We start from the raw sequence: 20,375 nt of genomic DNA on the forward strand, positions 1-20,375 counted from the left end.
ACACACATCAAAGCCAAGTTCAAGTTCTATAGAGACATATGGACTTCCAGCAAAGCAACACCTTTTCTAACCACTTGATGGTGTCTTTGCTGCTTAAACCTAGAGTGACAAACCATAGGAAACTAATGGCATTTAAAATGGAAAACAGCAGTTTATTAGGATTGGTTAATAGGTTCTTGGCAAAATTTCAACTTAATGGGTATAGAAGTGTATCTGTGTATGTTCAGCAAGGTTTGTCCCAGGCTTCCTAATGGTGTCATTTAGTACTGTAAATTTACGTTGACAGCTAGTAAACAGAAAGTGTATCCTGGGAGCATGGAGTGTGGAGCTGGTAGCAATTTCCAAAATAGGCAGGGCAAACAGGACTAGGAGCATATTAACACAGCAAACATTTAACTTTTCTGCTTCTTCATTCCTTACTAGAATGACAGGAACGTAGCAAAACATGATGCAAAAGCTTCATTTCTCTGAGTCCTTAACTCATAGACCCTGGTTAGGAATTGAAGATAAGAAATAAATTAATAAAAATAGACATTTTTAGGGGAAATAATGCTTAAAGGCAGAACAATAGTTCAAGCATATTAGCTTTCTTGTTGTGTGTTAGATCAATATTTCTTTTGGCTGCAGCTGAGTTAGTTGAAGATTCGTATAACAAGCAGACAACCATCTAATTTAATTCCACCAGCCATAGAAAACTGAAGTAGGCAATGTTTGTATTTCATTGTTTGCTGAGGAAGCTTGACCTTACTAAGCAAATCCTAAGCAAATGTGCTAAGCACATTGCTAAGCATATGCATGAGAAATTGCTATAGATGTTCATTCTGTAGAGAGATCTGTAGCTTTTTGTTCTCTTTCAGGTAGCCTTAATAATACAGCCCACCCTGGAGAATGTTTTTTTCCAATAGTTGCAAAAGATTTGTTTATGGGAAGACTTAGCTTTTAATGTCAATGAACTTAAGTAGCTTGTGCCTTGGGAATTTTTGAAGCAAAAAAAAAAGAAAGATTTGACTAGTTAGTAGTTTTTTGTTGTTGTTGTTTTGTTGTTTTTTCTTTAATTAGAACTAAAGGCTGCAGGAATGGAAGAAGGCCAGTTTCTTTTAAGTTTAAGTCTATAGAAGAAAGCAGCTGTGGGTAGTGAAAATAACAGTAGACCTAGAGTCAAAATCTAGGCCCAAGTTCCAGTTTGGCCATTCAAGTTATTGTGCTACCTGGAGAGATTCATGTAAACCCTCTGAGTTGGTTTCCTTGCCAACAAGTGGAACAAATAAGACCTCCCTCATAGGCTCAAGGTGTTATACATCTGCAAAGTATTCTAATAGCTTCTTAAAATATGAAATTGATAACACACTCCAAATCTCTATTTTTGACTTTCCCATTTCTGTTAGAGACATCACCATCACCCCCCTCCCCCGCCCCAGTTGAAGTATTCCTAACCACATACTATTGTGTTTGGTGGCAAATGTTCTATGTGAAATCAGTTAGGATATGATTATTTGCCTAAATTTAAAAAGCTTACTTTCTAATCTTTCATTTCTTTATTGCACAGCTGTGCACTGAAGGCCTATTGAGTGCAGAACACTATGCTGTGCACTTGAATTTGGATAAGGACATGAATAAAACTCTTATCTTGCCCTCAATGAGCTTGCAGTCTAGTGAAAGATTGAGATATGTCCCTGACTAAATCTGATACAAAGTATACCTCTTAGAAGAATTCTTGAATCTCTCTAACCAGGAAGCCTCCACTCATACAAATATTCATTTCAGAAAGGGAATTCAGTTTTCTACGTGTGCTGTCCAAATTTTATATCACATCACTCTGGGCAAAAAGCTAAGCCTCTCATTTAAAACATACACACGCATACACACATACATACACACACACCAAATCCTCTTTTACCAAATACTTCACCAAGGATTGCTGCCAGCCAACCAAAGAATGCCACAGTCTTCATGGAGAAAGCGTCACCTTGAAGATACCTTGATTTAGACTTTTTCCCAGCCTCAAACTGTGAGCAAATGAATTCCCATTGTTTAAGCCAAATCATTTCATGGTATTTGCTTTGAGCAGCCTAGGTAACTGAAACTGCACCTCAAACAGCTCGCCTAATCACTTTTTCCCAAATAAGTCCTGTGTTGTTCTAAAGGTTTCTGGTGAATAAAAATCTCACCTTCTTATCACAAAGATTTTATGAATTACAGAATTACAAAATTTGTATAACAAAACTTTCACCTACATTTTTTCCTATCCCCTCATGGGCTTTGACCTTCTTAGCAATGCAGCAATGAGCCAATGACATATATGAAATTAGTAACCAGCAATTGGCCCATCAGCAGCTGTGTACAAAGTCATAATATTAATGAAAGAAGGAGAAAGCCTTACTAAATTTCTCAGACCACTAGGGTACAACTGAGTACAATTTTAAAATGGTATCTCTGTGCATTCAGCAAAATGAACCACAGTGCAGTGGGCCATTGGCAATCCCTTCCTGTTGAAAGAAAAATTAAAATGAGTAGATTAGCTGGATTGTCATCCATTCATTATTTTGCACATTTGGCTTACAGCCTACGTGAACATCTCTAACAAGTCTGTATCCTTTTCCATATAGAATAAGCAGCAAATTCTTTTTCTCCTCCTCAAGTTCATAGGCCTCAGGCCAAACGGGGTATCTTAAAGATGATGGTGGCTATGTTAACCTGTAGGCTCATGAGTCATAGATCAGATGAATATGTCATATTGTAGCCATGCTAACTAAAATAATACAAGATGATTTTGTAATACATAGAGATGTATTTTTAAACTGATAGATTTATATATGGTTCCCATTTTTCAAGCTATTCCATGGTAAATAATTGTTGAGTTTAAAAGGGAATATTTGAATTTGAAGCAGACCATACTAATTTGAAAATAGTCCTGTGAGAAAAAAAAAAACAATTTTTCCCCTCTGAAACAGTGAAATCATATTAAATAGCAAAGAGATAGTTTTGTAGCTTTCTAAATGCTTGCTATTTTCACTTTTATGAAATACATAAATTTATTCCATTGTCATTATCAAGTGTGGTTCATAAAATGGAAATATCAGGAAAAAACTACTAAGGCCTTGCTATTTTGAAAGTGATGACTATGGGTTATAAACTCTTTCATTTGACAGAGAGTGATAGATGAGAGTGAAGCATGAGAGTAGAAATTTTAGCCTTAGGTATGCATGAATTTTGTAAATTCCTTTGTAAACCAGTCAATCCAATTGTCAAGACATTTCAGAGAAAGCAATATGTTCAATTTACCAATTAAAAAGTATTTCTTTTTATTGAGTGTAGAAAACTGCACATCAAAATAATCTAAAAGCCTATGGGATCTATTCAAAGAGCTGAAAGTCCAAGAAATTGGGAACATAGATTGAAAAATTTGTCAAACTCAGAATTTGTGTTTCTTATGTACAATAGGTAGTTAGGCCTTGCTTTTTTAAACAACCAGATTTGACAACCTACTTTTTAACTGAAGCATTTAGACCATTTACTTTTAACGTAATTATTGATATAGTTGGGTCTAAATCTAGCATCTTACTGTTTGTTTTTCACTTGTCCCATCTGTTCTGTATTCCTTTTTTCCATCCTTTTCTTCCTTCTTTTGGATTTAGTATTTTTTCCTATTCCATTTTCTTTCCACCAATGCTTTAATAACTATACTTCTGTGTTTTAATTTTTGGTGGCAGTTCTAGAATGCACAGTATACATCTTCAACTTATTACAGCTTACCTTCAATAATATTGCATCACTGCATACGTATACAAGAATCTTCAAGCAGTATATTTCAATTATCCCTCTCCTATCCTTGGTCTTAACTATTGTTACACATTTAAGTTCCACATATGCTATAAAATCCACAATATGCACCTATTATTTTGTTTTGAACAATCCTTTATCATTTATAGAGATTAAAAATGAGAAAAGTATTTCATGTTTACCTTATCTGTTTTTCTTCATTTCTTTGTGTTGATCCAAATTTCTATCTAGTGTCATTTTCTTTCTGCCTAGATTACTTCCTTTAACACTAACATGCAGATCTTCTAGTAATAAATTCTCTTATGTTGGTCTGAAAATGTTTTATTTCACCATTTTTGAAAGACTTTCTTTCTGGATATAAAATTTCCTATACCATGTGTATTTTTCTTTGTTCATTACATGTCTTAAGTCTCTGAAGAGGACTACTGTCTTTCATTCTTTGTTCCTCTGTACATAATGTGTCTTTCTCTGGCTGCTTTTAAGAAAATTTTTGATGATTATTTCTTCAAATATTTTTTCTGTCCCCTCCTCCATTTCTGGGACATTGATTACATATGTATTAAACCACTTGATATTATTGCACAGGTAATTTTTTTTTCAGTTTTTTTTTCTCTTTTGGCTTCATTTTGGATGGTTTCTACTTATGTCTTAAAGTTCACCAATCCTTTATTCTATGTTGTCTAATCTTCTCTTAAGCCCATACAGAGGTTTTTCATTTCAGATATTGTATTTTTCATCTCCAGAAGTTCTTGTTCAGTTTTATTTTAAATAACTCTATTTCTTAGCTTGTCAGGTTCATGTCTTCCCTTATGTACTTGAACATATTTATAGGATTTATAACTTTTTTAATGTTTTTATTTACTAATTACACCTCTGACATTTCTGAGCCTGTTTATATTGATTAATTTTTCACCTGTTGTATTAGTTACAGTTCTCCAGGGAAACAGAACCAATAGGAGATATCTGCAAATATGAGATTATATAAAAGTGTCTCACACAACTGTGGGAATGTATGAGTCCACATTCAGTAGGGCAGGATGCACGAGTCCAAACGCCATCGGGCCAGAAGGGAGCTGGCAACTCCAATGGCGGTCTTCAATGAACTCCCCAGAAGAGGCTAGCTGGCTGGAGAAGAAATGAAAGTTCTCTCCCTTCTCCCTTAAAAGTCTTCAACTGATTGGATTAACTCCAGCTCATTGAATTCACTCATTGTGGAAGGCATGCCCTTTGTTGATGTAATCAGCTACCAATGCAATCAACTGACTGGTGATTTAATAAACCAGCCACAGATGTCTTTACGGTAATGGTTAGGCTAGTGCTTGCTTGACTGGGCACCAGGGCACCATCACCTGGACAAGCTGACACTATGAACCTGACCATCACACCTGTTTATGAGTCATATTTTCTTGTTTCTTTGTATGTCTTGTTTTTTTTTTTTCATTTGATGCCAGACACTGAGTTTTATATTTTTGAGTACTGAATTTCATTTAGCATGCAGTCAGGTACCTTCTTGATCAGTTTGAGCCTTTCAAATCTTTATTTTTAGCTTTCTGTGTAAGTCCAGAGCAGCTTTATTCTGGGACTACATTAGCCCCACGGCTAAAGAATGGGCCTTTGGAAGACTCTACCCACTGTCCCATATATTACTAGGTCTCTGCCCTATGGCTATTGGGAACACAAACCATCCACACCCCTATCTTCTGGACTGCTTTCTGAAGTTTCTTTCTTTGATGGTGGGTATTTGCCCCTCACATAATCATGATGAGTGTTCAGCCAAGACACAGGGGTCCCTCTGAAAATCTCTGATGTTCTACCCCATAAATTTTAGGCATCTCTATCTTTTTGAACTCTGACCTGTGTCTCCTCAGTCCAATGAAATCACTGGGCTTCTCCATGTTTCCCCTTCCCTGCTCTGTGTCCTGGAAATTGCTCCAAGTAGTAATCTGTAGCAATCAGAAAGCTCACCTGACCCTGACTTGTTTCCCTTCCCTCAGGAATAATAGTCCTGTGCTTGCTGATGGCCAGTGTCTGAAAACTGTTGTTTTATATTTTATTTTTTTGTTTAGTTTTTTAATTATCACAGAAAGGCAATTCTCATAGCAATTAATCCTTCATAGGATGATGGAGAAGTTCCCCTGCTTTATATTTTTTTATCAGTGCATAAAATGCTTTTAAATAATTGATCTTTTCAAAATATAAATTAGATATCAATTCCTGATCAAATTTATGGCATTTAGCATAAAGTCTTGAATCTTTTTCCGACTTAGGGGCCCTGCATGCTCTAGTCCCTTCTTTGCTTTGTAGATGCTCCCTTTAGAACTCTTCAGATCCATCATGTATACTCTTGCCTCAACCTGGTATGGGCCCCCAATCTTCTCTAAGGTACCTCTTACTCATTTTTTTTATATTTAGGCTTCAATAGCACTTAGTCACAGTGAGTTTTCCTTGACCCCTACCACCCACATGTGAGAAAAAATTAGGTTTCCTTATAATTTTATGTCAAAGCATCCAGTAGTATTCCTTCACAACAATGAACATAATTTGTAGTTATATTTTTATTTGTGTGCTTATTAATTGTCCATCTCACTTGTAGACTGTACAGTCTATAAGGAGTTGTAACTATTTTGTACAACCTAGTATCTCTAGGCTCTGGTACACAGTAAGCAGTCAACAAATATTTATTGATTGATTATTGTGCAAACTGGGAAAAAGCAAATTCTAAACATTGCAGAACATGGGATATGGAACAGGCATTTTTATTAGGAAAATGTGCAGTTGCCAGAAGGTATCTACATGTCACAGCTCCTATATTTAACTGTACTTTTAGTGTCACAAGAACTGGGTAAGGGGTAAAATCAAAGGGAAATGCCACTTTGTGGCATTTTCTGTGCATTCTGGCATGTGCTTATCACTATTAGTTGCTATAATCTTCTGGTCTTAAAAGTATAGCACAGATCTGCCACAAATATTCTGACTCATTTTTCCCATTTTAATGTCTCTTATTTTTTACTTCTTATACAACATTCTAATTACAGAAAATTTGTAAAACATAGAGAAGTTTGCCTTGTATTTCTTAGTCCTTTGTTGGTTCATCACCCTCTTCCTAGCCTTTTAATGTAGGATTAAAATTTTATCCTTGCCCATTCTTATCCTTGCCCATAGCTTCTCTTTGCAATGTATGCTTTTAATCCCATTATTTTCTCTGGGCTCCAGACCCATATGTCCATTGCTAATGTGACACCTCTACTTGAGGATCTGACTTATATCCAAAAACAAATTCATCATCAATCTTCCAAACTTGATCCATGTCCACTGTTTCCTATCCCAGTGCCTGGTACAGCCATCTACCTGATTGTCCAATCCAGAAACATAGACATCATCATGGACTTTTTCTCTGTCTTCAAAACCATGGTCAAAGTATATCACATTTACCAATCTATTTTTCTATCACATCTGTCAATCTATTTCTCTCCATCTCCATTGTTATTTTCTTAGACTGCACTATAATCATCTCTCACCTAGAATACTGCTCCAGCCCCCTGACTAGTCTCCTTGCATAATGATTATTTCTCTTCTATCTTTCTCCACAGTGCAACCAGTCTAACCTTAGAAAAATACACATTATTTCCCTGCTTGGAATCCATCAATGGCTTACTACTGATGTCACAGTAAAGATAAGGCCCCATAGAAAATCTTCTACCTATTTCTCCCACCTTCTCTCTTATCATTGTTTCTTTTACTCTCTTATTTCTAATTATGCTAGAATTTTGTCAAGTCCTCTACTGTACTTCCCTGTAGGCCTCACATGTACTGTTCTCTTTGCCTTGAATACTTGTCCTCCTGACCTTTTCCCTGTTTAATCACTGCTTGTCTTCAACACTTAGCCCAAGTATTCCTTGACTCTCAAGGCAAAGTCAGTTCTCCTTGCTTTACTCTTTTATAGTATTTTGTATCTCTCCAAATGGCACCTTAACATAATTGTAATTTGATAATTAATTGTATAATTAGTTGGCTATGGCTTCCTCTAACTAGAAGGTAAGCTCCATGGGGGCAGAACCAGTGTGTATCTTTTTCTTTGTTAACGCTGATGACTAGCACAGTGTCTTGAATAAAACAGCACTTTTAAAATGAAATAATCTTTGAAAGCATTGCTGATGCAGTCCTGTCTTTGCAGAAAGGAAAAGGCCATTCAAAACCAAGCCCAAAATTGTGTAACAAATTCAAACCTATTCTTGACCAAGTCAGGGGTCAAGAGAGTCAGATTTAGAAAAGAGAGTGGGGATCAAGGACAATTGGGCAAAGTATGGACATTTGAAGCACAGGATGGTTTTGGCAACTGGAATTTTAGTTTAAAAGCTATTAAGGTGCAAACATAATGAAGCAAGATATATCCCTGGAAGTAAAGAAGCTGATGGAAAAAGGTGAAAGAATCTGGGTTTCCAGCTGATTGGCTGGGCTCCATTGCCCATATGTAAATTGGGCAGCATCAAAGACTGAGCAGAAAGGAGACACCAAGACAAAGGAAAAAGGAAGAATACAAGACTAGCCACATGTGGTATAAAGCTAAACAGAATATAGCTTTCAGTTCATGTAAAGTACCTAGGGTTCTATTCATCCCTAGTATGTGGTTTCTGGGTGGGGGCAATGGAGTAATCTCAGAATCACCCCACCACCTTTCTATGGAAAAGGGATTCCTAATGAGGTACCACTGGACTTGGGTCACATTAAAAGACCTGGCTAGAGTGAAACTTGTGGGTAGCAGATTTTATTGTAGCCTGCTCTCCTGGAATCAGGACAGTCAGAGACTCACCAGATACCTATTTTTAGCAAGGTTAGTGTCTACAATAGGGAGAAAGGAAGTTATGGGAGCTGAAAATTTTATAAATCCAGTTAATCAACAAATATTTATTTAGCACCTAACATGCACCAGATACTAGTGATTCAGGGTGTTCTATACAGATATTAAATAACTATATCAGGTTTCAGATAACTGAGAAAAATTATTGTCAAATTTTATGTTAATTTTGCTTATAACAAGGATACCTGTAATAGCTATCCTATGCTGGAATTGTATTCTGCCCAAGATTTATGGATGCAAAAAGTGACATGTGGAAGAGGCAAAAGAGAGAATAACAAGCTCTAAACTGTATATGTTCATGGCTATGATAAGTATCTGAATAGTTAATACCAGAAGAGAAAAACATCTCTTCATGGCCTACCTAATGGAGACCTCAATCACAGGTGTAGCAAATAGGTTTCACTCAAAATACCGACTTTGGCTAAAAGAGTAGCTGCCTAGAATGCAATGTTAAGAAAGATTCTGAGGCTGTATCTAGGTTCAAGATGTAGAGTGCTATGACTGAAATGTTTGAAATGGGCCTAGAGTATAGTTGTGGAAGCACGCATTCACAAATTTGTCCTCCTTGCTGTATGCATTAATGGAACTTGACACCCATCCCTGACTCATTGAAATCCATTCATTCTTTTATTCATTCATTCAACAAATGTTTATTTAGTCCTTAGTACGTGCCTAGCACTGTACTATGCATTGGAGATACAAAGATAAAAGGACACAGTCCTTGCATTTAAAGAACATATAGTCAAGTAAAACAAAAGGACAATGTTAGTGCATTTTTAAAAGAATGCCTGTCTCTCTGCATTAACAATATTGTGAAGTGTTGCATTTTCTTTTTCCTCATCAAATCCTAGTGAGAAAAATTTTCCTAGTTGAAATAATTACTAAGGTAGGCTGAAAACTGTCATTATCAACCCTTTGGAGTTCAAGATGAAAAATCTTGCAAAATTCACAAATAATAGTGAGTTGTCATTCAATAGAGAACATTTCATGTAAGGATATGGGCTACACTGAGCAAGCAATTGTATTTTGGCACATATTCTAAATCCCATGGTAACAACAACAGCAACAAAAGATACCATTATGGTGTGGCAGCTGTTCTAGAATAAAGATGGGAAAATATTCTAGAAAAAAAAAATGCCCTATTAAGAGTGTGTCTGTGCATATATAATGATTTCTCTCCATTTCTTTGCCTTTATTTTTCTCCTTTCCCTCACACTGCCATTCTCCCAAGTCATACAGAATTTTCTTGTTTATCATTGAGAAGAGTGATTCTGTTTCTTTGTATGTGGTGCTTGGTCGATGTTACAGGTTGATAACTGATAAAGAAAAAAATTCTTACTTTCTCTTCCTGTGGCTATTTTGACCCTCTCCCTGTCTCCAATAAAAGCAGATACTTGTAATTCTTGCTCATTCAACTTCTGCCCTTTCTTTTCTCTTTGCACATTACCTAGGCTGTAGTACGGCTGCTGTTTTGCTTCTGATTTTTAGTGAGGCAAACATAATTGGACATTCTCCAGAGGCTGATGAATCTACGTGATGTGATATTTAGGCTAAGCTAAACTGTTCATTGTTTTAATTAGAGAAATTGTGAGGGTACATAAAATACAGGGTTCCCATATATCACCCTATTATTAATTCCTTGTACATTTGTTACAATTTATGAAAGCATATTTTTATAACTGTATTATTAACTATAGTCATGGTTTAACTTAGGCTTCACTGTGTTGTACAGTTCCATGGAATTTTTTTTTTAATTTATTCTAGTGACATATATACAACCTAACATTTCTCCTTTTAAACACATTCAAATATATAATTTAGTGCTGTTTATTACATTCACAGTCTTGTGCTACCATCACTACCACCAAATACCAAAACTTTTCCATCATCACAAATAGAATCTCTTTACATTTTAAGCATTAACTCCCTATTCCTTACCCCCATCCCATCCCATGGTAACCTATACTCTAGATTCTGACTCTATGAATTTGCCTTTTCAATTATTACATATCAGTGAGATCATACAATATTTGTCTTTTTGTTTCTGGCTTATTTTACTCAGTATGTCTTCAAGGTTTATCCATGTTGTCACAGTTATCAGAACTTCATTCCTTTTTATGGCTGAATAATATTCCATTGTATTTCTATACCACATTTTAGTTATCCATTCATCATTTGACAGACACTTGGGTTACTTCCAACTTTTGCAATTGTGAATAATTCCACTATGAACATCAATGTGCAAATCACTGTTAAGTCCCTGCTTTCGATTCCTTTGGGTATATACCTAGAAGTGGGTTGCCAGGTCATATGGTAATTCTCTACTTAACTTTCTGAGAAACTGCCAAACTATCTTCCACAGTGGCTGCACCATTTTACATTCCCATCAACAATGAGTAAGTGTTCTATTTCTCACATGCTCTCCAACACTTGTTATTTTCTGTTTTTTTTTTTTTTTAAGTAGTGGTCATTCTAATGGGTGTGAAAAGGTATCTCATTGTGGTTTTGATTTGCATTTCCCTAATGGCTAATGATACTGTGATGGTTTGAAACTGTATGTACCCCAGAAAAGACCATGTTCAAAAAAGATCAGCTAATCCATTCCTGTGGGTGTAGACCTATTGTGGGTGGGAACTTTTGATTAGTTTATTTCAGTTGAAGCAGGCTCTAGGGTTGGTCTTAATCCTTTTACTGGAGTCCTTTATAAGAGGATAAAAGACACAGAGAAGACACAGAAAAAAAGCCACCACAGAAGCTAAGAGAGACAGAAGCTAAAAGAGAGAAACATGCAGAAGTTCAGAAAGGAAGCCAGTGAAACCAGAAACTGGGGCAACAAAACCCAGAAGAGAAGGGGGGAACGTGTAGATGCGTCATATGTCTTCCCATGTGACAGAGTAGCTGAGGATGCCAACAGCCAGTCTTCAGAGAAGATATCATCCTGTTGATGCCTTAATTTGGACATTTTCATGGCCTTAGAACTATAAACTTGAAAGCTAATAAATCCCCATTGTAAAAGCCAATCCATTTCTGGTATATTGCATTTTATTGGCTTTAGCAAACTAAAACAGATACTGAACATTTTTTCATGTGCTTTTTAGACAGTTGTATATTTACTTGGAGAAATATCTATTCCAGTCTTTTGCCCATTTTTAAATTGGGTTGTTTGTCTTTTTTGTTATTGAGATGTAGCATTTCTTTATATATTCTAGATATTAAACCATTATCGAATATGTGGTTTCTAAATATTATCTCATCTCTCATTCTGTAGGTTGTCTTTTTGCTTTCATGTTAAAGTCCTTTGCACAAAAGTTTTTAATTTTGATGAAGTGCCATTTATCTAATTTTCCTTTTGTTGCTTGTACTTTGGGTATAAAGTCTAAGAAACCATTGCCTAATACAAGGTCCTGAAGATACTTTCCTACATTTTCTCCTAGGAGTTTTATAATTCTGGTTCTTATATTTAAGACTTTGATCCCTTTTGAGTTGATGGATCAAGGGGTCCATCTTCATTCTTATGTATATGGAGATCCCACCATCATTTGTTGAAGAGACTATTCTTTCCCTTTTGAGTGGTCTTCACCCTCTTATCAAAAATGTGTTGGCCATAAATATGAGGATTGATTTCTGAACTCTCAGTTTAATTCCATTGGTTTGTATGTCTTTCATTGTGCCAGCACCATGCTTGGTGTTTACTACTGTGGCTTTGTAATAAGTTTTAAGATTGGGAAGTGCAAGTCTTCCAACTTTGTTATTTTTCAAGATGGTTTTGGCTATTTGGGGCCCCTTAACCTTCCATATAAATTTGATGATTGGCTTTTCCATTTCTTCAAAATGGAATGTGGAATTTTGATTGGGATTGTGTTGAATCTGTAAATTGCTTTGGGTAGAATTGATATCTTAACAATATTTGATCTTCTAATCCATGAACATGCAATGTTCTACCATTTATTTAGGTCTTTGATTTCTTTTAGCAATGTTTTATAGTTCTCTGTGTACAAGTCCTTTTCATCCTTGCTTTTATTCCTAGACATCCACTAAAAGTTCAGAAATTGACCAGTATCTTGATAGCAGGCCAATTTGCATAATCTATTTTTTGACCATATTTAGCTGCGAGGCCTCTCTTCCTGACGTACCACACTTGAAACCATCTTCCTCTTCAATTCTCTAAAAGTGCTTAAGCTAAGGTAGTAGAATGGGTTGGGATTGCTGAATATCATTTATCAAGTTACCTCTCCAGGCCTACGGACTTGAATAAAATTCTGACATTGGCTATATTTCTGGCATTCAAAAATGAAATACAGCATTATGCTAATGGTTTAATTTGAATCACTGAATTTAGCTTCCATACTTGGTATTTTGACCATTGTACTTCCCCCTTTCTTTTTCATGTCTTAATATGGTGAGACCCCTATGTACTGCCATCTCCCTGAAGAGATATGGTAAAATTACCTTTCTTACTGAACTGCATGCTGTTCAAGGGCAAATTCAGGATCTTGCTATTACTTTGTGGCCCTAGTGCCTCACACACTATTAGGTACATAGTAGGTACTCAAGGTGCTTTGGTTGGATGAATGAAAACAATACAGATTGATTTTAATTTAAAATGGTAAATAAATACAGCACAGCACCATTTCCACAACCCCACCAAGACACTTTGTCGGGATTTTCAAAATCAAGTACACCAGCATTCCATGAAATGCTGAGGAGAATCATTTTCAAGTTTGTGAATATTTTTGCAGGTGTTAGGTTCTGTCATCTATCCAATCTATACCTCTCGTTTTCTTTCCTCAGAACCCACACACTATTTTGACATATTAGAGAAACTGATATGGAGAGAGATTGTACCTTTCCTATTTCAAAGGATAGTGCTGATTCTGGATAAAGATGAGAAGCTAGTGGCATGAATTTATGTTTGAAGACATTACTTGAGTGATGCCACATGGGTCTTATTTTCTTCATTCATCAAATGCTTGGTCTTCTCTTCAGCACAGGGACATTGAATTTTTTATTAATAATTACAAATATAAGGAAGCAATAATTGGGAAACATGTTGGTAAACATGACCTGCCTTATAAAGTGGCATAGCATGCAATTAATTGCATGAAGAATTCAGAGATGGCACAATTACTTCAAAATCTATCTTTTCCCTGCCTCCCCTTGTCTGCCATCCACCAGATGGATGCTACAATCTCATCTGGGCTTATATTTCTCTCCTTTGGGACATCTTTTAAAATATAGTTAAACATGAGTAAATTACCCAGTTTCAGTTTAAAATGGGTGGTCTGTTACACTTATTCACCCTGCAGTATTCAAGACATCTGGCAGGAGAGGATTTAAAACTGTTACGTACCATATCTGAGTATCTGGAATAGGAGTAGGTTGAGTAGGACAATGAAAGGAAGGAACAGGTGAAGAAAAGTGAGTTGGGGAATCCTGGAACTTTTATTTGTTTAAGTGGAGGATGATGTTCATCATGGTGGCAAAGGTTCCTGAATAGCCAAGTGGGTATGTTCTGAAACAACTTTGAGCCAAAGCTGCCTGTGATATGATTTTTCTAGGGGAGTTGGGAGATTCCTGCCCTACATAAGTATCAGTGGCCATCTATTTTAGTTTCCTAGGCTGTGAAAGCAGATACCATGAATGGATTGGCCTAACAATGGGAATTTATTAGCTTACAGTTTTGAGGCTGGGAAAAATGTCCAAATCAAGGCATCATCAAGGTGTAATGCTTTCCTCCTGAAGACTGGCTGCTGGCAAGGCACATGGCGGTATCTTCTGGTCTCTCCCTTCTCTTCCATGTTTTCATTGTTTTCAGCTCCTTGCTTCCTTTGCTTTCTCTCTCTTTGTCTGAATTTCATTCTCTTATAAAGGACTTCAGTAATAGGATTAAGAACTACCCTGTACCATACCTAAACTTAAGTAACCTTATCAAAAAGTCCTACTTACAGTAGGTTTACACCCACAGGAACGGATTGGCTTTAAGAACTTGATTTTTCTAGGGTACATACAGTTCCAAACCACCTCATCATCGATCCTAGTATTGTTTTTGAAGTAGCCCATGTTTGCTTCATTCTTCAAGCTATTTCATGAAACATCTGTGATTTTTAAAATAATCTCTTCTGAATCAATCATTTCGCATTTCATCCACCTCTTTTATTGTATGTGGTACAATCTTTCAGAGTTCCTGTGTTCGTGTTCTGTAAGAAATATTTGCCAAAAACCAAATGCCTATTACGTGACAGACCCTGTGGTGGGCATTTTGAATACTATCTCGTTTACTCCTCACAACCCTGTGGTAGAGCTCCACCCCATTTTACAGATGAGGAAACAGAATATTTCAGTAACTTGCTCAAGGCCACGTAGGAATGACCAGTGGCCAGAGCTTCGCCAGGTTTCTCTGACTTCATTGTGCTATTCAGAAAGCAGAACTTTTTCTCATCTGTCTGAAATGTATTTCTTTCAGACTATGAGTTTTCAAACCTCCTTCACTTCATAAAAAGCATATATTGTTTCTAATTACTAAAATGTAGCATTCAGCTTCCTCTACCACATAACCATTCTACAGCTTCATAATTTTATAGGCTTTAGTTATCTTTTCTATCACTTTTTTCCTTCTCCAAGTGAAGCACCTTATGTATGGACATAATTCTCTGAGTCTTTTTTTTGTTGCCTTTCTCTGGACCTTCTCTAACTCCACTACATTTTTCTTTAAGTTGTGTCTGGTAGCATTGCAAAACATATTATAGATGCATAGGAAAATGATTTCTATGTTTTTTCCAGTACCCAACCATCATGCCCAGAATACTGTGACCTTTTGGCCTCAGCAGCAATTGTTTATTTGAAGACCATAGAAAGTCACAGGAGAACTCAAAAACTTGAGGTCTATCTCACTCACACCTCAGGTGCTAGAGCTTATATTTCTGCAAGGGTGTCCAGGTGGGATCTTTTATATGGCAGCTGTGTCTCTATTTGCCCTCCATTTATATTTGTCCAGCCCCAGCTCAAATCACTCAGCCCTTTACTCAGTGTGCTGTAGCCACACTGGCATTCTTTCAGCTGCTTGTAGCTGCCAAACTCCTTTCTATCATAGGCTCTTTGCCCACTCTGTGTCCATGGCCTGAGACTGCCAACCACGATGCCATCTCTTATTCATCCTTTAAATTTCAGGTTTAATATTGTCCTCACACCTTGAACTTCTTCATATCACCTAACATATCACATTTTCAAATAAGTAATTATTAGTATACTTATCTACTTAATTTCTAACATCTCTTATACACTACAAATAACTCCATGAGGGCAGGGATTTCCTTGTTCACTTATGTAGCATAGTTTTTGATACCCAGTATGAAGTCAACAAATGCTTGCTAAATGAATGAATAAATGGTGGAAGGAAGCATAATAGGCCTCTATAGAGTCGGAAAGTAGATTAGTGGTTGCCCTAGGCCGGGTTGGGGCCTTGAAAGGAAATCCAGAGTGACTGCTAATGGATATGAGGTTTCTTATGGGGGTGATGAAATATTCTAAAATTGATTGTGGTGAATATCTGTGAATATACTAAAAAATACTGAATTTTACCCCTTTAGAGGGAGTGAATTGTGTGATATGGGAATTATATCTCAATAAAGATGCTGTAAAAATTAAGGAAGGAGGAATAAATGAGCCTATGGACAGAACTGTTCTCACACCCTGGCTCCAGTTCTTGCCCTATGTAAGGAGTTTATAACTAGCCTCTTTTTCAGATGATCTAGGCTTAGCAGCAAATCTGTTTTGGGTGTGTAGACTGCAGGTTCTCAATAGCAGGGTTCCATGAGTAGGGTGAAGGTAAAAGTGAGGAGAGAATGGGAAATTAAGCCAGCTGCAGAGGCTGACTGTAGACGGGCAGCTGCCTCGTCCATCACAGTATGATGGGCATACCAAGCTCAGGCGCAGTTTGGGTAGGCATCAGCAACCAGAGAAGGTCCAGTTTGGCAGGCAGGGCACAGCAGTGTAGGTTCCAGGCATTCGGAGATGTTGGAAATTCAGATAAATAGCAGCATCATGGCTCTGGGCATTCTTTCCATTCACAGATGTATTCAGGCCATGGAGTTGGAGTTCTGAGAGCAGGATCCAGGGCTGGCAGCGGTGAGGCAGGACCTCAGAACCAAAGCCTAGCAGGCAGGTTCAGGAAAGGAAAATGGAGTGCTTGGTGAAGGAACTGAGGCAGAAGCCCATACGAATAGAGCTGGCATTGTGGGTGAGAGCAGCAGCTAACAGGAATGGTAAAGCAATTCAAAGGGCAAATGAATGCTTGGAACTTATCTGTGGTGCCTGAAACCCAGAAGGTAGACAGAAAGAATAATTCCAGAATTGGGTGATACTGAAAGATGCTCAGTCTTTGGATTTAATTCCTGAATATCCTTCCTACTAGTTATGTGTTCTGGGTACTGAGAAATGAGTTCTATAGGAAGGGCCATGCACTTCCATTTCAATCCCTAATTCTTTTCAAAATTAAAATCACTTTTTATTACTATAAAAGCAGTTATGTGTGTGATGTAGGATGTTATTAAATGTACAGAAACAAATAAATTGATAAATAGATAAGAAAATCAACATATTCTAATGTAACACCCTTATTGTATTTCCTTCCAGGTCTGTGTGTTTTGTTTTGTTTTTTAATCAGACTAAGATTCTGCTTTACATGTTTTTTTTGTTACCTCCTTTTTTCAGTAAATAATCTGTACCTTTCTAAGTCAATACATATTACTTATCTAATATTTTTTATATTCTTATTTCCCCAGTTATTCCCCAAATGTCTTTATAACCATTCTGTCCAAACCAGGATCAAATTCAGGTCTAGATCTTAATCTGGTGGTTATGTCTCTTAAGTCTGTTCTAAGTACCCAGTTCCTTCTTCCCCTGACACTGATCTGTTGTCCTGCCAGTTAACCTACAGAATACCTCACTTTCTGGATCTCTTTGGTTCCTTTCCAGCAGTGTCATTTAGCTTGTTTCTTTATCTCCTGGTATCTGTAAAGTGGAGGTTAGGTTAAATCTAGATGATTGGTGTATTACTATTCAAAATGTTCAGGATGGAATATGTCCTAGGTAATGTTGCATAATCACTTTTGCATCAGGAGAAACAATATTTGGTTGACTCCCCATTAGTGATACTGAGCTTGACTCTGGGACTAGGGTCCTAGTTCTTTAAATAAGATCCCAGATTGACACAGTAAAACATGACTCACACCAATTTTCAACTGAATTCGACTTATTGCTACTCCCTCCTCCACCCTCATCTCCAGCCAATCCTCACCCCTCTAAGTACCTTCTGAGTATGCAAGATAAATGGTAATAAAGGGTTATTAAAGGTATAGCACTAGGACTGGGAACTGGAAGTCCATTGGCTCCCTGTCTGAAATTTGAGACTGAGTTTGATGCATTAGATACAACTAGGCAGTTGCATATCTGGGAGCTTATCTCACTGTCATCTCAATTCCAGTCTTCCCAGCTGTTGTCAGGGTCAAAATAATTTGGCTTTGGTGTCTGCACACACCACAAGGCAGTTTGCATAAGATATGAACGTTCTTGCAAATAGCTTTTGAAAAAATCATAAGCTTGTACAGAAAGCTGACTCAACTGTCTTGTAAATTGATTTAAAAAAAAAAGAATTCTGTTTTATTTTCTATTCATCCTGAAAAATCTGGGAAGCAGAAGTCAACACTATATTGTATGGCATTCAGCCTGGGAAATGGGAGACCAGTACCTAGGCTCTGCTTTGTTTGCTTTGTTTTGCTTTGATTTTTAACCAGTATCCTAATGTGAGACTGTGTGACCTTTGTCGGGTATTTTCAGCACTCTACATTTCAATTTTCCCCATATTTAAAATGAGGATAAGGGTATTTATTATGTATGGTTGTTATGAGGATTCAGCTGCGTCTGTGAAGCACATACATTACAGTGAATATCCAGTTCCCTTCTCCCTCATCTGTGGGGGCTTAGATTATTGGTATGTCTTGCCCTGTCCAGGACTGATTCAGGATGGGCCTTGGCCTACAGACAGTGGTGGTGGGGGGTGCTGGTGATGATAAAGGGTAGGGGGTTTAAGGCTGGTGATGATAAAGGGTAGGGGGTTTAAGGCAAAGGCTGACCACCATTATTCAATGAGTTAGAATCTGCTGAGAAGTATATGGTACACTGTTAGGCATTTTACAAAAATTGTTATGACATTCATAATGTGTTATAATGACTTTATAATGTGACTATAAACCTCAAAATTTATATATAATGTATGTAATATATATGTTTTATATATATATATATATATATATATATATATAACACATATATAATACTAAAGGCAAGTCCCATCATTTAGATTTCAGGAGCAGGAATGAAGCAGCTAGTAATACCTTGCAGGCACCAGGCCTTATGCATATATGCTATTATTCTAACAAATTCAGTGAGGCATGACCATTTTTATGACATTTTGGGGACTTTATTTGGCTTTACAAAGGATAAGTCTTTTGTGTCCTATGTGTTCCTAATGAAAGAACTGGGAAGTCATATAATGCTTGCCTGCCTAATGAATGTGGGCCAACACTGCAATTTTGAAGAGGGGGACAGAGGAGAGTATCCTAAAAAACTTTATGAATAATTTTTATTTTTGTGATAAATTTGATATTATTAGAGATAGTGTTCAGAGTGGGCTCTGGAGCCATACAGAGTTAATTTGAACCCCAGATCCCCCATGTATTAACAGTGTGAGTCTAATCAAGGTTTAGTCTCTAAGGTTTACTTTGCCTCTATGACCTTCAGGTTTTCATTATTAGAAGAGGGCTGATCATTTTAACTACTGCACAGACTTGAGATGATTAAATGAGGTAATGTTAGTGAACCACAGCTTCTGGTGCATAGTGTTCAAAACTTGGTAGCTATTTTAATTATCATTATTATTATGTTTCCCAAACACAGTGATCACAGTTTACAAATGTTTGCTTTCTCTGGAATTTTTATTCCAACTTTGACTCTCGATGATTTACTCTTATTAATCAGACTGATGAGAAGCATCAGTGCTTAGACCAAAAGTAGTAATTTCTACCCATCAAGTCTATAGAGGGAATTCTTTTCAACAGCTTTCATTAGTGGCAAGTTCTGATTGGGTTGCAAGTCTGATAAGTCTCCAGAGAATGGTTGTCCATAGAAAGTATTAATGTTTTTGTTTAACATATTTGGGATTTTTTTGAAGCTTGAAGTCTTGTGGTGCTTATCGTTGTTGTTACAGAGTGTGCCACCATTTTTAAAAAACATAATTTCTGAGACTTTGAACCTTCCAACTTGAATAAGCTACATTAATAGGTATAATATAGCAGCTTCTGTTAATGCAAAAGGTTACAAGTAATGTAGTAAGTATAGGTGTTGAATTCGAACTATATTTCTTTTCCCTAGTCTACGCTAGCTAATCTGCATGTGATTAAAGGTATTTAATGCATATTAAGCATTACATGACTAATGTGTCTTCTGAGGCCTAAGCAATAAATTAAAGTGAAAGTAAAGAAAGTGTTTCATCCCTTGCTGATAAATTTGTCAAGTCTTCAAACGTCAACTACATAGTACAAAGCATGGATGAAATGGAAGAAGTGACAGCTTTATTCCCCTATTCCCAAACTTCTCTCCTCTATCTCCTTCATGCAATTTTTTGAACAACTTATCACAAGCTCAGCATCAGTGACTGTGAGTATTAAGTATTAGTCTAGCC

General features: G+C 36.7%; 1 protein-coding gene across 3 annotated transcripts in view; it reads left to right on the forward strand.

Moving 5' to 3' along the window:
* Window positions 1-20,375, forward strand: part of SLC44A5 (solute carrier family 44 member 5) — a 386,861-nt gene that overhangs the window by 185,308 nt on the left and 181,178 nt on the right. The window lies entirely within an intron of this gene.

This window comes from Choloepus didactylus, chromosome 2 (genome assembly GCF_015220235.1).
Source record: "Choloepus didactylus isolate mChoDid1 chromosome 2, mChoDid1.pri, whole genome shotgun sequence".
Lineage (NCBI taxonomy): Eukaryota > Metazoa > Chordata > Mammalia > Pilosa > Megalonychidae > Choloepus > Choloepus didactylus.